The sequence below is a fragment of the Microtus ochrogaster genome, unplaced genomic scaffold (assembly GCF_000317375.1).
Source record: "Microtus ochrogaster isolate Prairie Vole_2 unplaced genomic scaffold, MicOch1.0 UNK6, whole genome shotgun sequence".
NCBI classification, from domain to species: Eukaryota; Metazoa; Chordata; class Mammalia; order Rodentia; family Cricetidae; genus Microtus; species Microtus ochrogaster.
Window position 1 is genome coordinate 5,910,133 of NW_004949104.1, and position 20,363 is coordinate 5,930,495.

The 20,363-nt window shown below is 39.1% G+C and overlaps 1 protein-coding gene across 1 annotated transcript in view; it reads right to left on the minus strand.

The window, feature by feature from the left end:
• The window catches only part of Diaph3 (diaphanous related formin 3), a 447,861-nt gene that overhangs the window by 113,390 nt on the left and 314,108 nt on the right, over positions 1 to 20,363 (minus strand). The window lies entirely within an intron of this gene.

A 20,363-nucleotide genomic window follows, 5' to 3' on the forward strand; every position in this document is an offset into this window, starting at 1 on the left:
CGCGGTGAGTTTAAATGGAATGTGGTTCTGGTTAGATTGGTGTCTAGGGTTATCATAAATCATATTTTCTCTTTTAGAAATGAGTTATGCTTTAAACACCAGATTCGTTTCTAAAAGTAACCAGGTGTGGTGTAGTGTCTCTATTGTATAGAAGCTGCCAAAACTGACTGTAGAAAATGACATTCCATGTGTGCCTCTGTGATCGTGCTTCTGGTAGATACAATATATATACACATGTACAACAGACACATGTATATACATATACAATGCATATAAATACAACACAAACATATACATATATATGTATGTATTCATGTATGTATGTATCAGACAACTTTTCCTTGACTTGAGATGACATAATAATTGTAACAAAGTTTTATAGAAAGAATTTATATAAGTTACCTTTTACAGTTAAGATGGAAAAACCCAGAAAGGCTTTCAAAAAAATCTAAATGACCATGTTGCCTGTATTATTAAATTCTCTGTATAATTAAGAAAGAATTTAGATTTAGTGCCAACTCTGTCTACAAAGGCAAATTATCTTGCCGTATTCATAGGTATTTATAGCTACCAATGTTGAATATTACAGGAAGGAGAAATAACTTCAGAGAGGCTACTTGTCCATCTCTGCTTCACAAAACACTAGGGATTCATTTGGCCATGCAAAAGAAGCTATTTGCTGGCTTGATGTCTTGACTGTATGCCTGGTATCTTAAGAGCGTATCTAAAACAGAGGAAACTATTTTCCTAAGAACTTTTCCCACTGTTTTCCCCCCTTTTGGAGATACACTCTCTTTATAGAGAACTGTTGACACGTGAATGTGGCAGAGTACAAAAACCACACTCATTTACAGTTTATAAACAGATACATACATATAAATATGTATCAGCTGCTTTTCCATCTGCTTCAACTTCACATTTTTAGAAGAGAACTAAACCTTGGAGGTGTTATCAGAAACGGTGGGTGAGAAGCAGAGTATTTGGAGGCTGTCAATTTACACATAGATTTCATTCTAAAGTACTTCAATGTCTACGTTAAAGCACATTAAATACTTCAGACAATTCGATAACTACCTACCTAATCTTTAAAAGTTTATACTCACATTTAATAATATTTTTCCTAAACATAGTCGATATAATATTAAACATTTAAGGTAGCAAAAGTAAACATATAAATAAATAAAAGGATTTTGTGTGTGTGTGTGTGTGTGTGTGTGTGTGTATTTGTTTGCTTGCAAAAGAAGAGAAAAATAGAGAATTGGTTTAGGGGAAAGGAAAATAAGGAAGACAATTAAATACAAAACAGTGTTTGTTTTGCTCCTGGACGGGGGACAGTTAAACATGACTGAATATGGCTGGGTGCTAGATTACACTGTGCCAAGGTTAAGTTACTGGTGGGTGGTGACTGTCCTATGGCCTGATCCTGCTGGTACCTTGGGGACAGAAGCTGACATGCTTATGCTCACAAGTGGACTCACACCGTGCCACAGTCTCTGTTTTACGACTCTGAACATGCAGCTCTCTATAAAGTGTCTTTCCCATTTTCTTTCCCCAGCTAGTTCCCACTACTTCTCCAAGACAGAAACTGAGACCATCTGAGACCATGCCCTGTCCCATGTGTGCTAGCTCAGTGCATATGGCACGGATCACAACACGTTCTTTCGAAAGTTACAGTTTCCCAGACAGGACTATTATGAGACAAGTAGCTCCTGGAAGACAGGGAGAGCAGATTCCTTTTCTTTTTTTTTTCAAGACAGGGTTTCTCTGTGTATGTAGCCCTGGTTGTCCTTGGAACTTGCTCTGTAGATCAGTTTGAACGTGAACCCACAGAAATCCATCTACCTCTGCCTCCAAAGTGCTGTAATTAAAGTTATGCGCATCCACTGCCTGGGTTTATGTTTCTTTTTTAATAGGTGGCAAAATCCAGTTGTTTGATAGAAAGCAGTTGTATAATCCATTATAATTTTGTGTCTTGGTTAAGGACATAATCATATCTCATATTCTTGCTAAAGAACCTCGGATTTGAAGTGTAAATTGACGTGTGCAAGTCATCTCTGTTTAAGTTAATGTAGAAGATGAGAGGATATAAGGAGGGCATTTGCCCAACATATGTTTACCTGGTACATGGCAGTCTGCACTGGGTCATCACTATACACTTAAGATACTTAGGTTCTAAGGGTCAACAAGAACTCTCTTCAGTTCTCATGAGCACAAGACTGAGGTAAACATGAAAGGGATGGAGACTGTTAGAGGAAGAAAATAGCAGATACACAGGCCAACATATAAAATCAATTGCTTTACACATATATCTTCCATTATGAACCAAGGAAATAAAGGCAATTTATATTAAAAATACAGCCTCATTTCTTCTCTGAAACCTCTGAAACAACTACCTGAAATCGTACCCCAGTAGAACTGAATGACATATTGCCTCCCATAACTCGTAAATGGAAATTTGAAAATTGCAGTGTTGAGGGAAATGGAGAAAGGCAAGACTAGGAATAGATATTTCCACATTGAATCAAAGGGGTAGACTGGAAAGGAGGGGGAGCTGCTGAGGGACATGCCTGAGGTCTTTGGTTGCCCATGGATGAAGGATAAAAAGTATGGGGAGAAATTTTGAGTTTGGAGGTCATGGAAGGCAATGAGCTTCTCTTGTGGGAGATATCAGTTGCCACACCAGATGTGATTTTAGGGGTTCAGTTGGAAATACTGGTCTCAAACTAGTATGGAAAAAGACACTATTTGAAAGTCATTCTCTTATTACAAAACAAACAAACAAACAAACAAAAACAAAAAGGCAGTATGGACCAGAGCCGAGAAAGGCCCTGAAAAGTACAAGCATCAGAGAGTACCCACAAGGACTGGTGGGGCCCTGGAGTGTCGTGGTCAGGAGAGGTAGCATTTGTAGAGACAACATCAACATAAAGTATGGGAGCCTTGGCATTTTCTTCAGCCAAGACAGAACACTAAAATTTCACACACCTAGGAAGAACACATTCCCGAAGTTTCCTTAAAGCTAATGATAGGCAAACAATCCCAAACAGCTAATAAAGGGAGCAGCTGAGGATGGGATAGGCTGCTCAATAGCAAACTGAACTTCAAAAGTCAGGAGGTGGATGGCTTCCAGCTTCTGAAGGGACATTATTTCCAGAGAAGCAGTGGTTCCATTGCCAGGAACGTGAGGACAGAAAATAGCTGTGCTCAGATATCAGTCACCAAGACATGATTTCTTAATGTTATAATTTGGATCTAAACTATCCCCAGAGCTCATGTGCCAAAGGCTTAACTGACATGGCTCTGGGGAAGTGACCAGCTTATGAAAGCTTAAACCTCATTATTGGGTCGCCCCCCTGATGAGATATTTAATGGATTGTTGAGAGAGATCCACCTAGCAGGTGGGGTCTTGCTGCATTGAGGGTATGCCCCTTGGGCCAACAACCTGCTTCCTTTTCTCTAGGTTTCTGGTTACCATGAGATGAGCATCCCTGGTTGTATACTGACCCCCAAGGTTGTCCTGCTTTACCGTGGACTAGAAACAATAGAGTCAGTAGATAATGGACTAACGTCTCTAAAACTGCATGCCAAAATCAAAATTCTCCCCTGAAACGTGGGTATTTTGTCAAGGCAACAGAAGGCTGACTAACACATTGTACTCTTACAAAATAAGAGAGGAAAGTAAAAACAAAGCAGAAATTTAGAAGGGGCAGAGGAGCAGAGCAAGGGATCCAGAAAAGGAAGAAGACATATAGGAAATGACAGAGAACTCCCAGGACTCCCAGGACCTAAACCCAGAGCAGCCCCGAGCTTATGGAGGAGGAAACAGACTCTGGGAGGAAAACAGGACTTAGGATCTGAGGCTGGACAATTTGTAAAAATAACTGTGGATGTTTACACAGATTCATTTTAATGAGTTTAAAAAACCAGCAACAGATATACACAAATACTAAGTATTTTTTCTAGTTTACATTAACTTTACAATTAACAATGCTATAAGAATCACTATGGTCTGAATGCTGGTACACCACCCAAAACAGCAACTTAATCTTTAGGATGCAGAGTTGTTATGCAGTGATTAAATCATGAGGCAGTGCTCAAATGGATGGGAATAATGCCCTTAAAAAGAGATGTTGGAGAGCTGGTCGCCCCCTCCACCACCATATAAGTTCAAAGTAACAAGGTATTATTTGTGGAGAGGAGAATGAGCCCATTACAAGAACAGAATTCCATTGAAGCTCTCTGACTTTAGACATCTTCAAGAATCATGAGCCAAAATATCTGTCTTGAATACAAATTGCCATATATAAGACATTTTTTTTAGTAGCAAAATGTACTAAGGAAACAAGGAATATTTGAAAGTAGCAATTTTATAAACATTGGTTCTTCTGATGACCACAAATTGTGCTATAATTACACTGAAAGCTAACAGGGCAAAGGGATTGGAGCATGCCAGCTAAGCACAGGTGAGGAGAGAGCATAAGGAACCAAATCCACAACCACTTACCCGGAACTCAGGCACATCTAAAATGAAAGGCAAACTAAAGTGACTTTTTAGGTTACTGAAAATTAAACATGGAAAACGGAGGAAAAGAAAAAGATGAAGAGGCTGATTTCTAGCCTCAGGTGCTCACTTATGGGAAGGAAGAAGACAGGTCACAAAGGGTATATGACACAGTGTGATGGATGCTGGGTCAGAAACCCAGGCACGTCCTTGAGGAGGGACAATCAGTGTGAGGTTGGGAAGGAAAAGGGGAGAGTGGCCCAGAGGTTTCCTAGACACCAACACCTAAAGGAATGGCTTGGAGAGTAGCAGAGATGCTGGAAAGGGGAGGTTTATTCTGGCTGGCTGTCACAGCCATAACAGCAGGGTTTCAGGGGGATAATGAACTACTCAGAGAACGGAGATAATGCATAGGGCAGAGGGCAGGGAGTTAGAGGTGAAGAAAGCATCTCAGAGAGGGGCAGGTCGCTGAGAGCTGGCTGGGGCATGCTGAGGAGTCTGGAATTTATCTTTATGAGAGTGATGAACTCCTTTTTATCTCAAAAGCATGTAGTCATTTCTACCCAGAAAAAACACTCTGAGTGAGACACCCTATGGCAAGGCAAAAAAGAAGAGACATGTTAAGGGGTTTACATGAATTAGTAGTGGTACCAATGAAAGTAGGGAGAAGAGGATGAAGAACAGAAAATTCTTGATCTGCATTTCAAGAACTATTATAAAAAAAGATGAGGTTGATTTTCAGGTATCTGGATTAGGTTTCATGATGTAGATGAACTTCATTGATCAAAACCAGGAACATCTTTGGTAATAAAAGAAACTGAGCCTGGAAAGGAGCTCAGTTGTGGAGGGGTTGAGATATCATGAGATAATTAATTGCTTTAAAAAAGTTATTGAAGATGCATAGATGTTTAGCATATTCACAGGTCTAAAACTCAGGGCACAGAATTTGCCTAACAGAATTAACTTATGAGGACACAGGTTGCACCATAACCATAGAAAAGAGTAAGAATAGTGGGGGAGGGCAATATATGGATTTTTAATATAGATAGATTTGAACACAGATCCTCTGCAAGTCAGGGAAGTTCCCCTTTACCTCTTCTCATTCCCACTGATCCCCAACTCTCAACAGGAAGAAAGGCATCCACTTCATGAAGTTACTGTAAATATTACAGGAGATGTGCAATGTCTAATGTTCTGCAGAGTGCTGGCCCATAGGTAGGATCTATTAATAGCTAATTTTTTCAGTAGTTATTGATATTATGGTAAAGTGAGAGCCCATTTAAAGAGTGTGCAGAAGAGAGCCAAGACACAAAGGCAACTAACTCATGTAGAAAGGGCTAGGGAAGCAGGGGAGGATCTCTCTCTGGGGCCATGTTCTGCTGCTTGCAGTGTATGTGCTATGGAGCTTTTTTTTTTTTTAAAAAAAAAAACTTCCCATTGTTTTATGACCTACATTCTTTAAATCTCACAACGTTTCAATGGTTTTAGGCGAAGTGTGTGATACAATGATTAAAGCCTGCCATTTAACATGGGGATAGAAAGATGGAAAGCCCAGTCTCCTCAAAGAACTGTTTAAAGTGATTCTGCTAATACACAGAATCCACAGGCTCAAGTTTAACCCAACCTTCCAGAAGAAAAAAAAAAGGCTGTTACTCTAACATGGTTCCATGAATTACTGTTCTATGCAGTTGGTTACAGAGGGATTATATGGCTTTTCGTGGTAAGTATTTCAGCCCTTAACCATCTAGACATAAAGCACAAAATGCGACTTAAACCAGACAGCAAAAAGGCAGGAATAACTTCAAACAAAATATCTGAACTTGTTTTAATACAGAGGTGATGCTGAAAATTTGAGTCAAGGGATGCAGAGAGCCAGTTTTCCCTGGTACTTAGCCGACAAAGAGCATCACAGCTGTGTGCTTTCAGACTGCAGATGACCACATCAACCATAAGCACAGGGATTTGGGGAAAAATAAACTATAATAGTTTAAAATTTCTATTTTTCTTCTCCTGTACTCATTATTTGGCTAACTTGAACAGGTTGTAAATTAGAAGTGAAAATTGTAAGGAAAGTCTCCTCTATCCGGAATGGGCCATTACAGAGAGTCAATTCTTGTGGTTGGGTTTCAGCTCCCATTCTGACCATCTCTCTGTGCCTTCTCACAACTATGAGACGGGGTCTTATAATGGGATTTTCCTTAGCAAGCTATTGTCTGAATCGAGTTAACCTGTATAAAGGGTGAAGACAGTGTCTCCCATGTGCTAAGGTCAGGTACACATTTGCTGTTATTACATTCACCACTGAGATTATATGTGTTCAGCTGATTGGGCCGTGTAACAAATCCATTCTAAATCCTATTCGCATATTCTGTCCACTTTAGAAAGGCTGGAAACGGTAAAAAACAGACACAATGTCCTGGTCCCGCCCAGCAACTTCCGCAGTCTCCCTGGCAGCAGAGGTAGAGTGGTCCCGAGATGCACTGCCGTGCAGTGAGACAGAGGAGATGCCGGTGAGGCTTCTGAACAGAAACAGAGCATCTATGTCCATAACTGTCATCCCATTTGCCCTGGCCCTGCAGCAGCTAGAACCGCAACTGTAAAATGTTGCCCCCTTCAGGCAGTCAAAACTATGACCACTAATGATAATGGCAGTGGTTGGCTAAAGCTAGCAAATAGTTTAAATACAATAAAATGTGTACAATCACCATGTGATAGGTAACATTTATCTACAGTAGAATTTTAAAAATTTCTTGATTTACTGTTAATAAGATTGCAGAGATTACATTTATGAAAGGACTTATTTTTTTAAAAAAAAGTTTTATATTTATTTGTTGAAGGTGTGAGTATGGATATGCTTTTGTACCTCAAAAGCAAAAAGCCATTCTTGGATGTTACAGATACATATGGACACCCAGGTAAAATAGTAATATAAACACTGACTTCATTAATACTGCAGATCATGCAGGCAGGAAGAGAGCATATGCCTACAATCTCAGCACTGGGGAAGTTAAGACAAGAAGGCCAGGCATCCGAGACCAGTGTGGGTTATATGTTGTGGTGGTTTGAATAGGAATGGCCCCCAGAGACTCATGTGTTTGAATGCATGGCCCATAGAGAGTGGCGCTATTAGAGGTATGGCCTTGTTGGAGTAGATGTGGCATTGGTGGAAGTGTCTCTCTGTGGGGGTAGGTTTGAGGTCTCAAATGTCCAAGCTATAACCATGTGGTACACTCTCCTGTTGCTGCCTGTGCATCAATATGGAGAACTCTCAGTTCTTCGTCCAGCATCCTATCTGCCTGCATGCTGCCATGACGATGATGGACTAAACAACTGAAACTGTAAGCCAGCCCCAGTTAAGTGTGTTCCTTTATAAGAGTTGCTGTGGTCATGGTGCTTCTTCACAATAATAGAACTCCAAGATACACAGTAAGGACACACCTCAACAAATCCTAAAATGGTTCATGAGCCTAAGAGAGGAAGACGGGATGGAAAGACTGTAAAAGCTAGAGAGAGGATCAGGAAGTTTGCTTTGGGATTGTCTCCTAGTAATATCAGAGGCTACACCCATAGAGTCTCACTAACATGACTTCCTGAACAAACACTACAAATAGACACGGCAAAGTGGTTCAGGGAAGCACAAAACAATGACTAAGAACTGTGGCGAGCAGGAGAAATAGTCGTTCCCAGGGAAGAACACACCAGTAGGCTATTCAAATGGAAACTGTTATCCGTAAAAACATACATACAAGCAACATTATATAGAGCAGAGCAAGTTGACTTAGAAAGACATTTTTAAATCCATATATGTATGGAAGAGTAATTAATAAAAAAACCATTAGTTTGAAGAGAGGGAGGAGGGGTAGATGGTAGAGTGGGTATATGGTAGGGAACGGAGGGAGGAAAGGGAAGGGGAAATGATGGAATTTACTATAATGTCAAAAAAGAAAAAAAATCTTAAAACGAAACCTATATATACACACAGGTTGATACAGAACATTCACATGACAACAGTGAACCAAGTCATGTAAGGCTACTTTTAACTTACAAATTTAAGATCATTTAGATAGTATAGTTTTTTGTTTATTGTATATAAATATCTAATGATTGCCTTCTGAATGTTTTAAAGTAAAACATTCTCCTTTTCAAAACTAAAAAAAAAACACGTTAAAATTCCTTTTAAAAGTTACTTTTTTCCTTATTAGATTCTCCACTAAACTCACAAAAGCATGGATATTTCTGGACTATATCCATATCACAGACAAAGATGTAAAAGCACTCATATAACTGATGTATGAATTTATAATTACAAAATATTAAATAAACTATTTTGGGTATATTAAATAGATATGCTCCAATTTAAAAAATTCTTCCAGGTTCATGAACCATTCCTCATGAAAGAAATCTCTATCACAAATAAAGACTGTGGCAGAAAACCACAGCTGGACACACCAAGATCCAGCAGATACAGCTGCATCACTGCTCCATGTCTACAGCACAGGAAACATCTCTGAAGAGGTGGGAAAGAGACTTAAGAGCTAGAATACTATACTAGGAAGTTTGTTGTAAATTTCCTAGAAATGCCAAAAAAAAAAAAAACCCAAAAGACTAAAACAAGACCAAACAATGGCAACATCAATGGTCTATTAACATGGAAGGAAGAAATTCGGTGGGGTCTCAGCCTTAGACCAAGAACTAGAGGCAACTAACTAATGACTGTTGGGAGGAGACAGCCTCTCCTAGAGATAAGCCCCTGATTGGTTTCCCAATATAAAGTAGTCAACATTGAAACCATGTACATACCACCAACAAAAATGGACTCAGTAGGTTATATTTGTATATACTTACTCATACAAATAAACACACAGATGGACACAATAAAGATAATCAAAGAAAAAGAAGATAACAAAAATTGTGGAGGATATGGGAGGGGGTTAAAAGGGCGGCTGGGAGGAGCTGGGGGGAGGAAAGGAACGTAGTTAGTTCCTAGTATTCTAGTTCTATTAAAGCATACTAAAAATAAAATATAAAAATCTTCTCCAGGTAAGACAAAATTTCTCATGGCATTTTCGTACAACACTCGTCCCACAAGGAGCCTTGTGTCTCAATAGATAAATTGTGATTGGAAGGTAAGAGCAGATGATTCTGTGGTCAAGTGACTGGGTAGCAATGTGTCACATGTATTGGTCCAGGGGACTTCTAACAAATGCACATGAAAAATCCATCCATGCTAAAAGCAGCACTTCAACCAGCAGGGGATTAGACATATGGTAACTACTGTACCGACAGCAATCTGGTCACCTTGCTAATAACATCAAAAAAAAAAAATTCAGGTAGAGCAAATATTTCATCTCTAAAAGATTAATCTGTAAAAAACAGTATATAAGAGGGGGAAAACATTTTCATTGGTTTTAGCATGTAAAAACCCCAAAACTCAAAAGTCATATAAATATCTATAAGTTGAAAAAAATAATAAATCTGCATATGAATAATAAAGGATAAACTAAAAAAATATTTAAAATACAAGCACCCCATAGGATTGAATGTCATAAAAACACATGCAAGTCAATAAGAAAATGGCAAGTACACAGGCAGACAGTATATCCAAGGAACCATCCCTTACAGTCAGTCATCTGCACAACCTCAGAATTCACAGGGTGAATTTCTAATCCCTAAAGTTGAGAAGAGATCGGATTCTGGGAAGAGGCCTCAAGAAAAGTATCCTCCACCAGGGGAGCACAGTTAGAAGACATCACTGTAAACCTGGTGGCAGGTGCTCCCCACAGACAACGAATCTGCTGGAGCCCTGATCTTACAGAACCCTGATTCCACAACTACAACAAGTAAATTTCTGCAGCTAACATGGTACTCAATTATGGTACTTAATTATAGGAACCTAAGTGGAGGAGGCTCCATACATAGGTAAACTCCTCTACCTTCTTCATCATTAAAGATATTCCAAATAAATCAATGGAAGATTGTTTTCATATATCTGTAAGGTAACAGCAAAATGCAAGACCGATCAATATTAAAAAGTGTTAGGGGCAGAGGAAAAATGAGTATTAGAAAGTGTTGGGGTAAAGGGAGGCAGTAGAGATAACTCAGCGGTTAAGAGCACTAGTTGTTCTTCCAGAGTACTCAAGGTTCAATTTCCAGCACACATATTGTGACTCACAACCATCTGTACCCTCTAGTTTCAGGGGTTCCAAAACCCTCCTCCTCTGGCCTTCGTAAAAACTGGGAACATAGGCTACCCAGACAAACATGCAGTCAAAATATCCATACACATACAGTGTAAAAAATGCTTTTTTTAAAAAATGAAGTGCTTAGAAAAGCAGCTCACTTAATTCATTGCTGGTATTAGTCAAAAATTTTTAAAACATGAATGCAATCTCTTTGAAAACTTAACAATGTTTATCACAAGCATTGCCATATGAAAAAGGTTTTCTATAAAAATTATTCTACATATATAATCCACATGTATGCAAAGGTTTATGTTAAATAATGTACATTATATTGTTTATAATTGAGCAGGCTAGCAGCAACCTTAATATTCATATGCAGGAGAGTACAATATGATATCCATGTTCCAGAATATTTGGATATATGAAAAAAAATCACAAAATATATTTAAGCTGTTGCTGGGGCCACTGTGAAAGCACAGCTGGTGGCAAAGGAGGGCAGTTATTATGTTGTCATTGAAGACACTGAACACAGACCTTTTTCTGACCATTTATAGCTTTGTCATTTGATAAAGTGCCATTTTTTATTTCTATCTTGATAACTACCACAGGGTAATAAAGACGTGCCAATAAATTTTCTAGTGATAAAGGATTATTAAAATATCTGTATATTTGAAATTATTAAAATATAGTTTCAAGTGTGCAGATATGCTGAGCATATTCACTGTGGTCCATTCTAATAATCAGTGAAGAAAACAAAACTTAGAAACCATCACACTGACTGTAAATAAGTTCGCAGTGCGGGGCATGCATGTGGCATAGGGTGTAGAGTGCTGGACAGAATGTCAGGGACACAAATACACATGTAGATGTAGAATGATGACGCTATTTAACAAGCTATGGCTCACACACAGTGCATTCCCATGACCATTTAATGATGGAGTAAGCCGAGAGGAAAAGGTTAAAGATGTGTGCCCAGCACTTCTGGGTTGGGGCTCCATTTGTCCCCAAGAGCATCACTTACTTCTGAAGCAAGTTTGACAAGATTAAGCTTGGCAAACATTTACTTCCCTTAGAAAGTATGTTAGGATATGTTTTGAATTTGTTTTAATATCATTTATATTAGTGAAGAATTAGAAAAAGAAAGCCTTCACATTTTTTTCCCATATAAAGTTCTTAGACAAAGAATGAAGAGATTTCAGAAGATGAAAATGCTCAATTCAACATCAAAGCTGAAAGAAAAGGAGACAGGAGCTAGAAAATGGTATCAGTAATTTCATACAAGTAGTTTTCTTCCAGGAGAAGTTGAGATAAATGGACATGAGGCTTTGAGGAGCCAGCGGGTGGTGCCTGAAACACGACGAGGCCCAGAGGGTCCCTGACAGTTATGCTCTGACAGCAGCAGATGGCATGCACTGGAGGAAGGGGAAAATAAGGTCAGGAAGGCGGGCTGTGGGAGCTTGCATTCAAGGCTGAAGAACTGCCACGGAATATTCTTGAAAGGTGTGAAATAATCAAAACTGTACTTCACTGTGATTAAAGCTGGCATGGTGTGAAGGTGTCAAGCCTGGGTGACTGGGAAAATGGTGGTATCATTAACCCAAAATGAGAACATGAAAATCAGGTTTTATGTGGAACATGATAAGTTAGGTTTTAAATGAATTGATTTTGAGGTGCTGGCAGAATATTCAAACTATTTTGTTCAGGAAGGAGTGGGAAATATAAAACTATGAAGTCTGCAGTTTAATTCAATTCTACAAATAAAGTGCTAAGTACTGAGCGTGAGGCACTGAACCAGCCCTGAGACGCTGTTCTGCGGGACTTACCATCTGAGAGTGATTTTCTTCCACAGTTGTTCACTACCTCTATGTGAACGGAGCAGAGTGCTGGGCCCCTCTGAGCCACAGGGGCATGAGGAATTCAAGGCACAGCTGCACCTGCTAACTGAGGATTTCTGGGCCACCACTGCACACTCTCATTTATATTTAAGTTCCTGGTCATATGTTTTATTTGTGTTTTAAAACACCGAATCCCACAAACACCATGGTAAACAGAAAAGGCTCATAGACTGGCATTTTGAATTTTTCAGAATGTTCTGGGTTAAATGTATTTCACTATTGTCAACCTTGCCTAAACAAAGGAATTTATGGATTTTGGTCTTTAGTTCATTTCTAGTATGACTTTTTGACTTTTGTGCTGTTAAAGCACTCATTCTCTCTTGCTTTGTTCCTAAGGAGATATATGGATTTATTCTATAAAAACATGGTGTTCCTTCTCCATGCCTTCCCAGTATGATGCAGAAAACTACATTAGTATTAAGAAGGAGAGACAGTTTTAAATCTTAATTGCATAACAACAATTTACTTTTGAAAGAAAAGGAGAAAGGATATTAAGGCAATCTGAATGAGTAGAGTGGTAGTGGTGGGGAACTGACATGCTTCAGAAGCCACAGAATAACAAAAATGAAAATGGGAGGCAAATGAACTTTCAATGAACTCATTAACAATTGCAAATGAAAAAAATCTAGAGGCAAAAATGTTCTCAATTCTCTCAAGAGAACAATGGGGAATTCTCATACCAACCACTGCTATAAAATATTGGCAAAATGAATATCGAGAATCCTAAGTGAAAGCTGGTTTTAGGTAACCCGAGAGCAACTTTGTGTAGGAAATAAGGGATACATCAAGAATTGGAAATCTAAATACAAATTTAGATAAACCAACTACTTTGACTGAATATCATAAGTGCTAGTTCTGGAGATGTGGCCTAGAGCCTCCTACAAAGTCATCACAGCCATTTGGAAAGTCCAGGACATTGGAGATCAGGAGGTGATGTGCCCAAAACTGTTGAGCAGGAGAAGGATGTCAACACACACCATTCTGATTCTAGAGCTCACCTCCTCCACTCTAGTTTCTTAGTTCAGAGGTGTTAAATAATAAGTTAACAAGTCTTCAGATCCTTAGGCTTTGATGATTTCTACTTCAAAGTGCTAGGGGAAATCCCATGAGGCACAAAGCCACAGTTGTTCTCAGAGTTGGAACCTTAAGCAAATAAGAGATGAGGACAACTTAAGTTCACCGGGACTCAAATACCTACTGCTATTGCAAGGACCTCCCCAAGTAAGAGATACAAGTTACGCAGAGATGAGTCCTTCCTCGCAGAAAAGCTCTTTCTCCTGAGGAGCAGAGTTTGGAAATGGCAGATTTAGTTTCAGCCGCAGTGGCTTCCTTCCCTGAATTGCTAATGAGCCTCAAGAAAGCCTGATCTTCTGCAATCATCCGACCACTGTTGCAGAGTATTTGTTTACAATGCATAAAGATGTATCACTGTGACTGGTTAATAAAAAACTGAATGGTCAATATCTTGGCAGGAGATAATAGGTGGTCCTTCCAGGCAGAAAGAGCAACTCAGGATGAATCTAGGTGCCCCAGTGGACACTGAAGAAGTCAGGCATACCATACAGAGGAGAGGTAACTCCATGTGGTAGAATGCAGATTAACAAAAGCAAGTTCATTTAAGTTATAAGGGTTAGTTGGGAAAAAACCTAAGCTAAGACCAATCTTTCATAATTAATAGTAAGTCTTGTTATTTATGAGGTGACTGCCCAAAAGAAAATCTATCCTCAGGCCATGCGTGTTTTCTTTTATTATGACTAAACGGTGATTTGGCAGCCATGTACTGATGTGGGATTCCCTTCTGTATGCTGTGAATATGTTTTATTATCATTGGTTAATAAAGAAACTAATTTGGCCTATGGCTGGACAGAATATAGCTAGGCAAGAAATCCAAGCAGAGAGACAGGGAGAAAGAAGGAAAAGTCAGCGAGACACCAGCAGCCACCCAGGGAAGCAAGATGTGACCTAACAAGCCATGACCCTTGTAATAAAATATAGAATAATAGAAATCGGTTAATTTAAATTGTAAGAGCTAGTTAATAATAAGCCCTCGCTAACAGACCAAACAGATTGTAATTAGTATTAAACCTCAGTGTGGTTTAATACTGTTCAGTGAGGAACTGGTAGGCTAGAGAGAAATCTCCATAGTCTGATCAAACATTCAATGAGATGAATATGTGGAGGAATTAGTGATAGTTGTTTTTGAACCAGAGAACTGAGATACTTTGCTAAAAGGCAATTAGGATCACTTATGTATCTTTAAGTCATAAATCGACACCCGTGAAAGGGCACCTAGCAGTGTATGATCCCCCATCTATATAAACCACCGCCTCTCTCCCTCTGGGCAAGATGGCTCATTAGTAAGAGGCTATCATTCTCAGACTGGCTAGATCATCATAATAAAGTTCTAGCCCTGCCACCTCCTTGCCTGTTGACTAGCCAGATTATACTTTGTAGTTAGCTGACAGAGCCTTCTGTGTGGTAAGACCACCTATGACCCACCTAGTGGTAACTGCCACTGTTAGGTTAAAGCCCCAAGGCCAGTTAACCCCCCATAATTATCATTCTTTATTACCACTAATCAATAGTCAAGGCTCTTGATCTTTGTTCCTTCTAACATTAGTACCTCACTAGTACCTCAACTTTGCCAACAAACATTTACTTCATCTTAATTTAATATAGGCTCTCACTGGAAATGCAGAGATGGTCTCTACTGCCACCTTCCACTAAACATTGCTATTTTCTCAAACTTCATGTGCCTAGAATCTAACAGGTGAAAGGCAGGGGCACCCTTGCTTTCTCTCTGATCGTGTTCATACCTATGTCAATAATATGTTATGTAAAACCACCCTCCTTTAAAACACATGACATTTGGATGCACAACTGCCATTCCTCAGGGTCAATGTTACTTTACGTACCTGTTCACTTCTCATGCAAAATAGACTTTGGAATTTGATTCAATCATTTTATAGATGAGTTCAGCTATAGTCTTGCGTGAATTAACTTTCAATGAAAATGCTAACTTCTTCCTCCCTGCAATGGTCTACTCCTTGGTCTTTAGAAAACCGGACTACTTTGTAGTCATTGGCATAGCCTTCTGCACGATAAGATTCCCTTGGCATCATTACTACTTTTAAGACTACTATTTTTCAAGCTCTTTCTATTTTCCTTGCTCTGCCCCTTCTGATACCATTCCTTGCTTCCACTGGAATGATATATGCACTCCCTTGGTTTCCTATACTAAGACTCTTAAGTTCTTACCACCATCACAAAATCTAATTTAGAGCTCATACCAGGACCCTTAAGCATTCTACTTTTCAGACTAGAAGGTTTTCTAGAACACAGGATATTCTGTGATTAATTTGAAAGAATCCTGTGCAAACTGGATTGATTGGGTTGACTATACTAGTCTCAGATAAGGCAATGTGGATATTGTTCTATACATGCATCTACCATAATATGTGCAAACCTGTGCCTATAATTTCCCTTTAGTCACTACCTCTCTCATTTCAGTGAGGACAGGTATCACATTTTCAAGCCAGAAGCCTATTTGTGATTTTAAAAAGAAGCTAAAGGTGAATATATAGAGAACGCTTAATGCACCTCTAAGCACTGAGTTCCTAGTCTATTCTAACTAGAGGGATATCCAAGAGGACTCCTATATAGCTAGCTAGCAATTACAAGTTTTTGCCAAGGGAAGACAACTGAAGCTCATTTATCTAAAAAGTTAGGTAGCTTCAGTCACATCAGATTTGACACTGATTTAAATCACCATCTAATCTACTACACAGATTTCTTAAATATTCTGGAACATCTATAATATGCTGTTCAGAAATAGTTTCCTTTTAGTAATATTTTTCCTTTCTAATAACCTAAAATAAATTTTCCTAAGTAAGGAAATTCTGGGAAATAACCCGTGTTCGCTAGTGAATGCTTCCATAGTGAAGCAAGTAAGCATTTTGTCATGAGGCATCAAAATGGCAACCTTCATAGTTGGAAAATGACTGTGGCTCTCAGCGACTTCACAGTTTCTGGTTCTCTATCGACACCACTAAGTCTTGCCTGCAAAACTGCTAAGAACCTGAAGTTTTACATGGAATTTTATGGTCAAATGAAGCAAGGAACAGCAACAACTTTGAGTGCTCTATGTGATTACATTTTTTTTTAATCTTCACTCAGCATGTAACAGTAGACAAGATGACATTATGACCAAAGACTTGTAGAAAGTGAAACTATGGTAGAGCCAAGGAGTACGATACTTCTGAGTATGCAAGAGGCTCTCATTTGGTCCTCAGCTGATGTGGGATTTCCCTCTGTATGCTGTGAATATCATTGGTTAATAAAACAACTGCTTTGGGCCTAACTAGGTGAGAAAAACTAAACAGAAAGCTGGGAGAAAGGAGGCAGAGTCAGAGAGAAGCCATGGAGCCCCACCAGAGATAGATGGAACTTTAGCCGGCAAGCCACAGCCATGTGGGGATACACAGATTAATAGAAACGGGTTAAATAAATATGTAAGAGTTAGCCAATAAGAAGCTAGAACTAATGGGCTAAGCAGTTATTTAATTAATAGTTTCTGTGTGATTATTTAGTGGCTAAGCGGCTGGTAACTAACAAGTGGACCCCTCCATACAAGACTCAGCACCACAAAAACTCCCGAAACAACAAACTTCCAAACTATCTGAAGTGAACTAACTGTTAACAGAGGAACGTCTTCTCTTGGGTTGAAGATATTCTGTTTTATTTCCAGGAAGTTTCATGTAATTGTTTTGCTCTGGTCTCACAATCTGAAATTAGTTATCAGTCATACCTACAGAAACAAACAATTTTCTGTGCTTCAATGTGTTTATCAAGCTTGTGTACTCTAGTTTCATCTTTCCTGCAAACCTTTTGTTCATAGTAGAACTTTAATAAAGGAATGTGTACCACTAGTAGAAGTTGAAATTAGATTGATTTGATGCAAACAGTCCATTGAGAAAGCAGAGTGTGACCAGCTAAAATGGGTATGTATTATAAGTGAATCTGAAATATCTCTGTGCCCTGTTCCTATGGATAACAGAGTCAGCTGTGCACACATCTGTGGGTGTTTATAAACATTTCCCATCTGTGAGAAGCGTATGGGTTGTAAATGGTGAGCTAATTAGTGAAACACTAGTCATTTCTACTGACAGTTGTTATGGATAAAAATTTTATCCAGGTTAAATTGATCTCAGGAACTTGTTGATTACAGGAGGCCATTTTACTTTTATGACAAACCTAAGCAGTTACACTACATTGAACATGCACCACATTAAATGTGAATGATAACTATATTAAGCTGCAAGTTAGCACATGTTAATGAACTCGGTTCTTAATACTGACTTAAGTGTGTATTGAGTATTTGTCAGGGAAAAGATAACCAATTCTGTAATACATGACCTTTTCATCTGGGTCTACATACATACTAAGCCACTTCCATTAAGAAATTTCAGAGTATAACTCCAGCAAGCAGTCAGCATTTCTCTACATACATTCCTGCATATGTAGGTATTTCCCTAGGTTCCTCACGTCAGTGTCTTTTTCCAAGTCTATCTTGTATTTTTTTTTTTTAACTGATGGAAGATGTTTGTGTATGCACGTGTTGGGAAGTTTTTTGAAGTAGCTCAGTAGTTAAAGTGCTTACACTGAAAAGAGAAAGGATACTACTTAGTCCTCAGAATCCATGTAAACAAACTTGGCGTGGTATACATGGAAACTAGAAATCCCAGTGCAGGGGAAGCAGCCATGTGGATGCCCGGGGCATGCTGATTAGTTAGTCTGGCCTAATATGACCACAGCAGAACTTGTTCTTTGGCCTCTGCATACATATACATGCACACTACCACCACCTCCCACCACTACCACCAGAAAACAACCATAATGCATGAAAAACATTGCAAACAGATAATTATAATTTTTATGTGAACAAGTAGGAAAAACATATTCTTTATCACATTCTTTATAAGATACATTCATGCTAATAGCCAAATGAATAAAAGGACATATAATAAAACTTACATTGAATAAGAGAATGAGTCTGGGACTAAGCAAAATTTAGTTGTTTGGGCTAAAACATAGCAGAGTTGTATTTACAAATGACTTTACAGACCATAGATGTAATTTTCCATGACATATGGAATCTTATTTGGTAGATGAACACTGTTCTGGGAAGGTCACTGGGTGGCTGTCATTCAGATACTGGGAGAGGCGGGCTGAGACATGGCTGCCTGACCTCTCAGCTAACATACATTACGTGATCACACTTGCATTCAGAGACAACCTTGTCTACAATGCTTAGAATCATGGTAAATGAAAAGACACAGACACACAGACACACACACAGACACACACACAGACACACACACACACACACACATAAATACACACACCTTAGTTACTTGTTTTGTCTGTTCACACATGACATGCCTCTATTTCCACTTAATTTTGTTCTACTTAGAATGTGTAGACTTATTTATCTTACATGTTGTCTGTCTCCAGATGAGCACACGGCCACACAGGCAGCGTGTGTGCTTACTTTGTTTCCAACTGGATCCCCGGGGCACTGGATACCAGCATGACAAAATAAGCATTTGCTCAAGTAAAGTTTTGATAGGAAGGGCTTTTTCTACCAATACAATAATAATTCCATTAATAAAGGAGGTATTCTGATGCTCATTATTATAATTTTTTAGGTCAGAAAGTTAATTGTAAGAACAAACCACAAGGGAGCCTTGGGAAAGTCTTTCAGAATGCTAGATAAGGTATAATTAGTGCTTAAAAAATACTTCAAGAAATGACTAATTACTAACTACAACATTGCCGTGTATTCCAGGAAACTAAACAGTAGGCAACTTCAACAATGGTATTCTTAGCTTTGGAGCTGAATATATGGGCTCATTTCAGCTAGAAGAGAGGGGATGGATTGGCTTGCTGTCACATGAAGGGGGACAAGATATAATCCCTCTTTTATCCCCACTGAACCCAGGGTCTCACTCAGATTTTCCAGAAATGAAGCATCCCTAGTTACTACGTGAGCTAATAGCCATGGTTTGTTTTCAGTAGTTCTTGGTTCCTACATACAAAAATGACTCAGTCTTTCATAACTAGGGAGTTATTCTTTGTAAGAAGTAACATTTATTGTGCAATTGTGTTTTTATCTAACAGGTAAATTCATCTCCCAGATTAAAACAATTTAAAACTAGAGAAAAAAAAATCGATGTGGCCTAAACATAAGTAGTAAGCACAGAGTTATAAATGTGCTCACTCTAAGTTCTATTTATCTCCTCTCTGAACTCACTTTGGAATCTCTCCTGTCTTCTTATTTAGGTATTCCACCTTCACTATCCTTAGTTCAGGGCTTCTGCATTTTACTGGGGCACCACTGCAGGAACTTCTTATCGGTCTCCCTCCTTCTAACCGACAACGTCCACTCCACCTGTCCTTCTGCTGCAGAGCTGCTCTTCCACAGCACACCCGGACCCTGGCCTGCTTGCCTTGCAACTCCTCCCAGGATGGGGCCAAGGACAGCTGGCCCTCCTTGACTTCCAGTACGCCTAGTCATCTCATGTAGCTCTCCCTAAACCATTCCAGTTCATCAACATCAGAGCGCCGACATGAGAGAAAATGAGCTGATCTGTCTGGCTGCTATTCAAGGGAAAAATTTCACCAGATAAGAGAAAGTATGACAAAGTGGGGATGGTGTTTCAGACCCAGACGGAACTGAACCAGGAAGAGAACACAAGATGGCTTGCAAACCTGGGAACTCTTTAA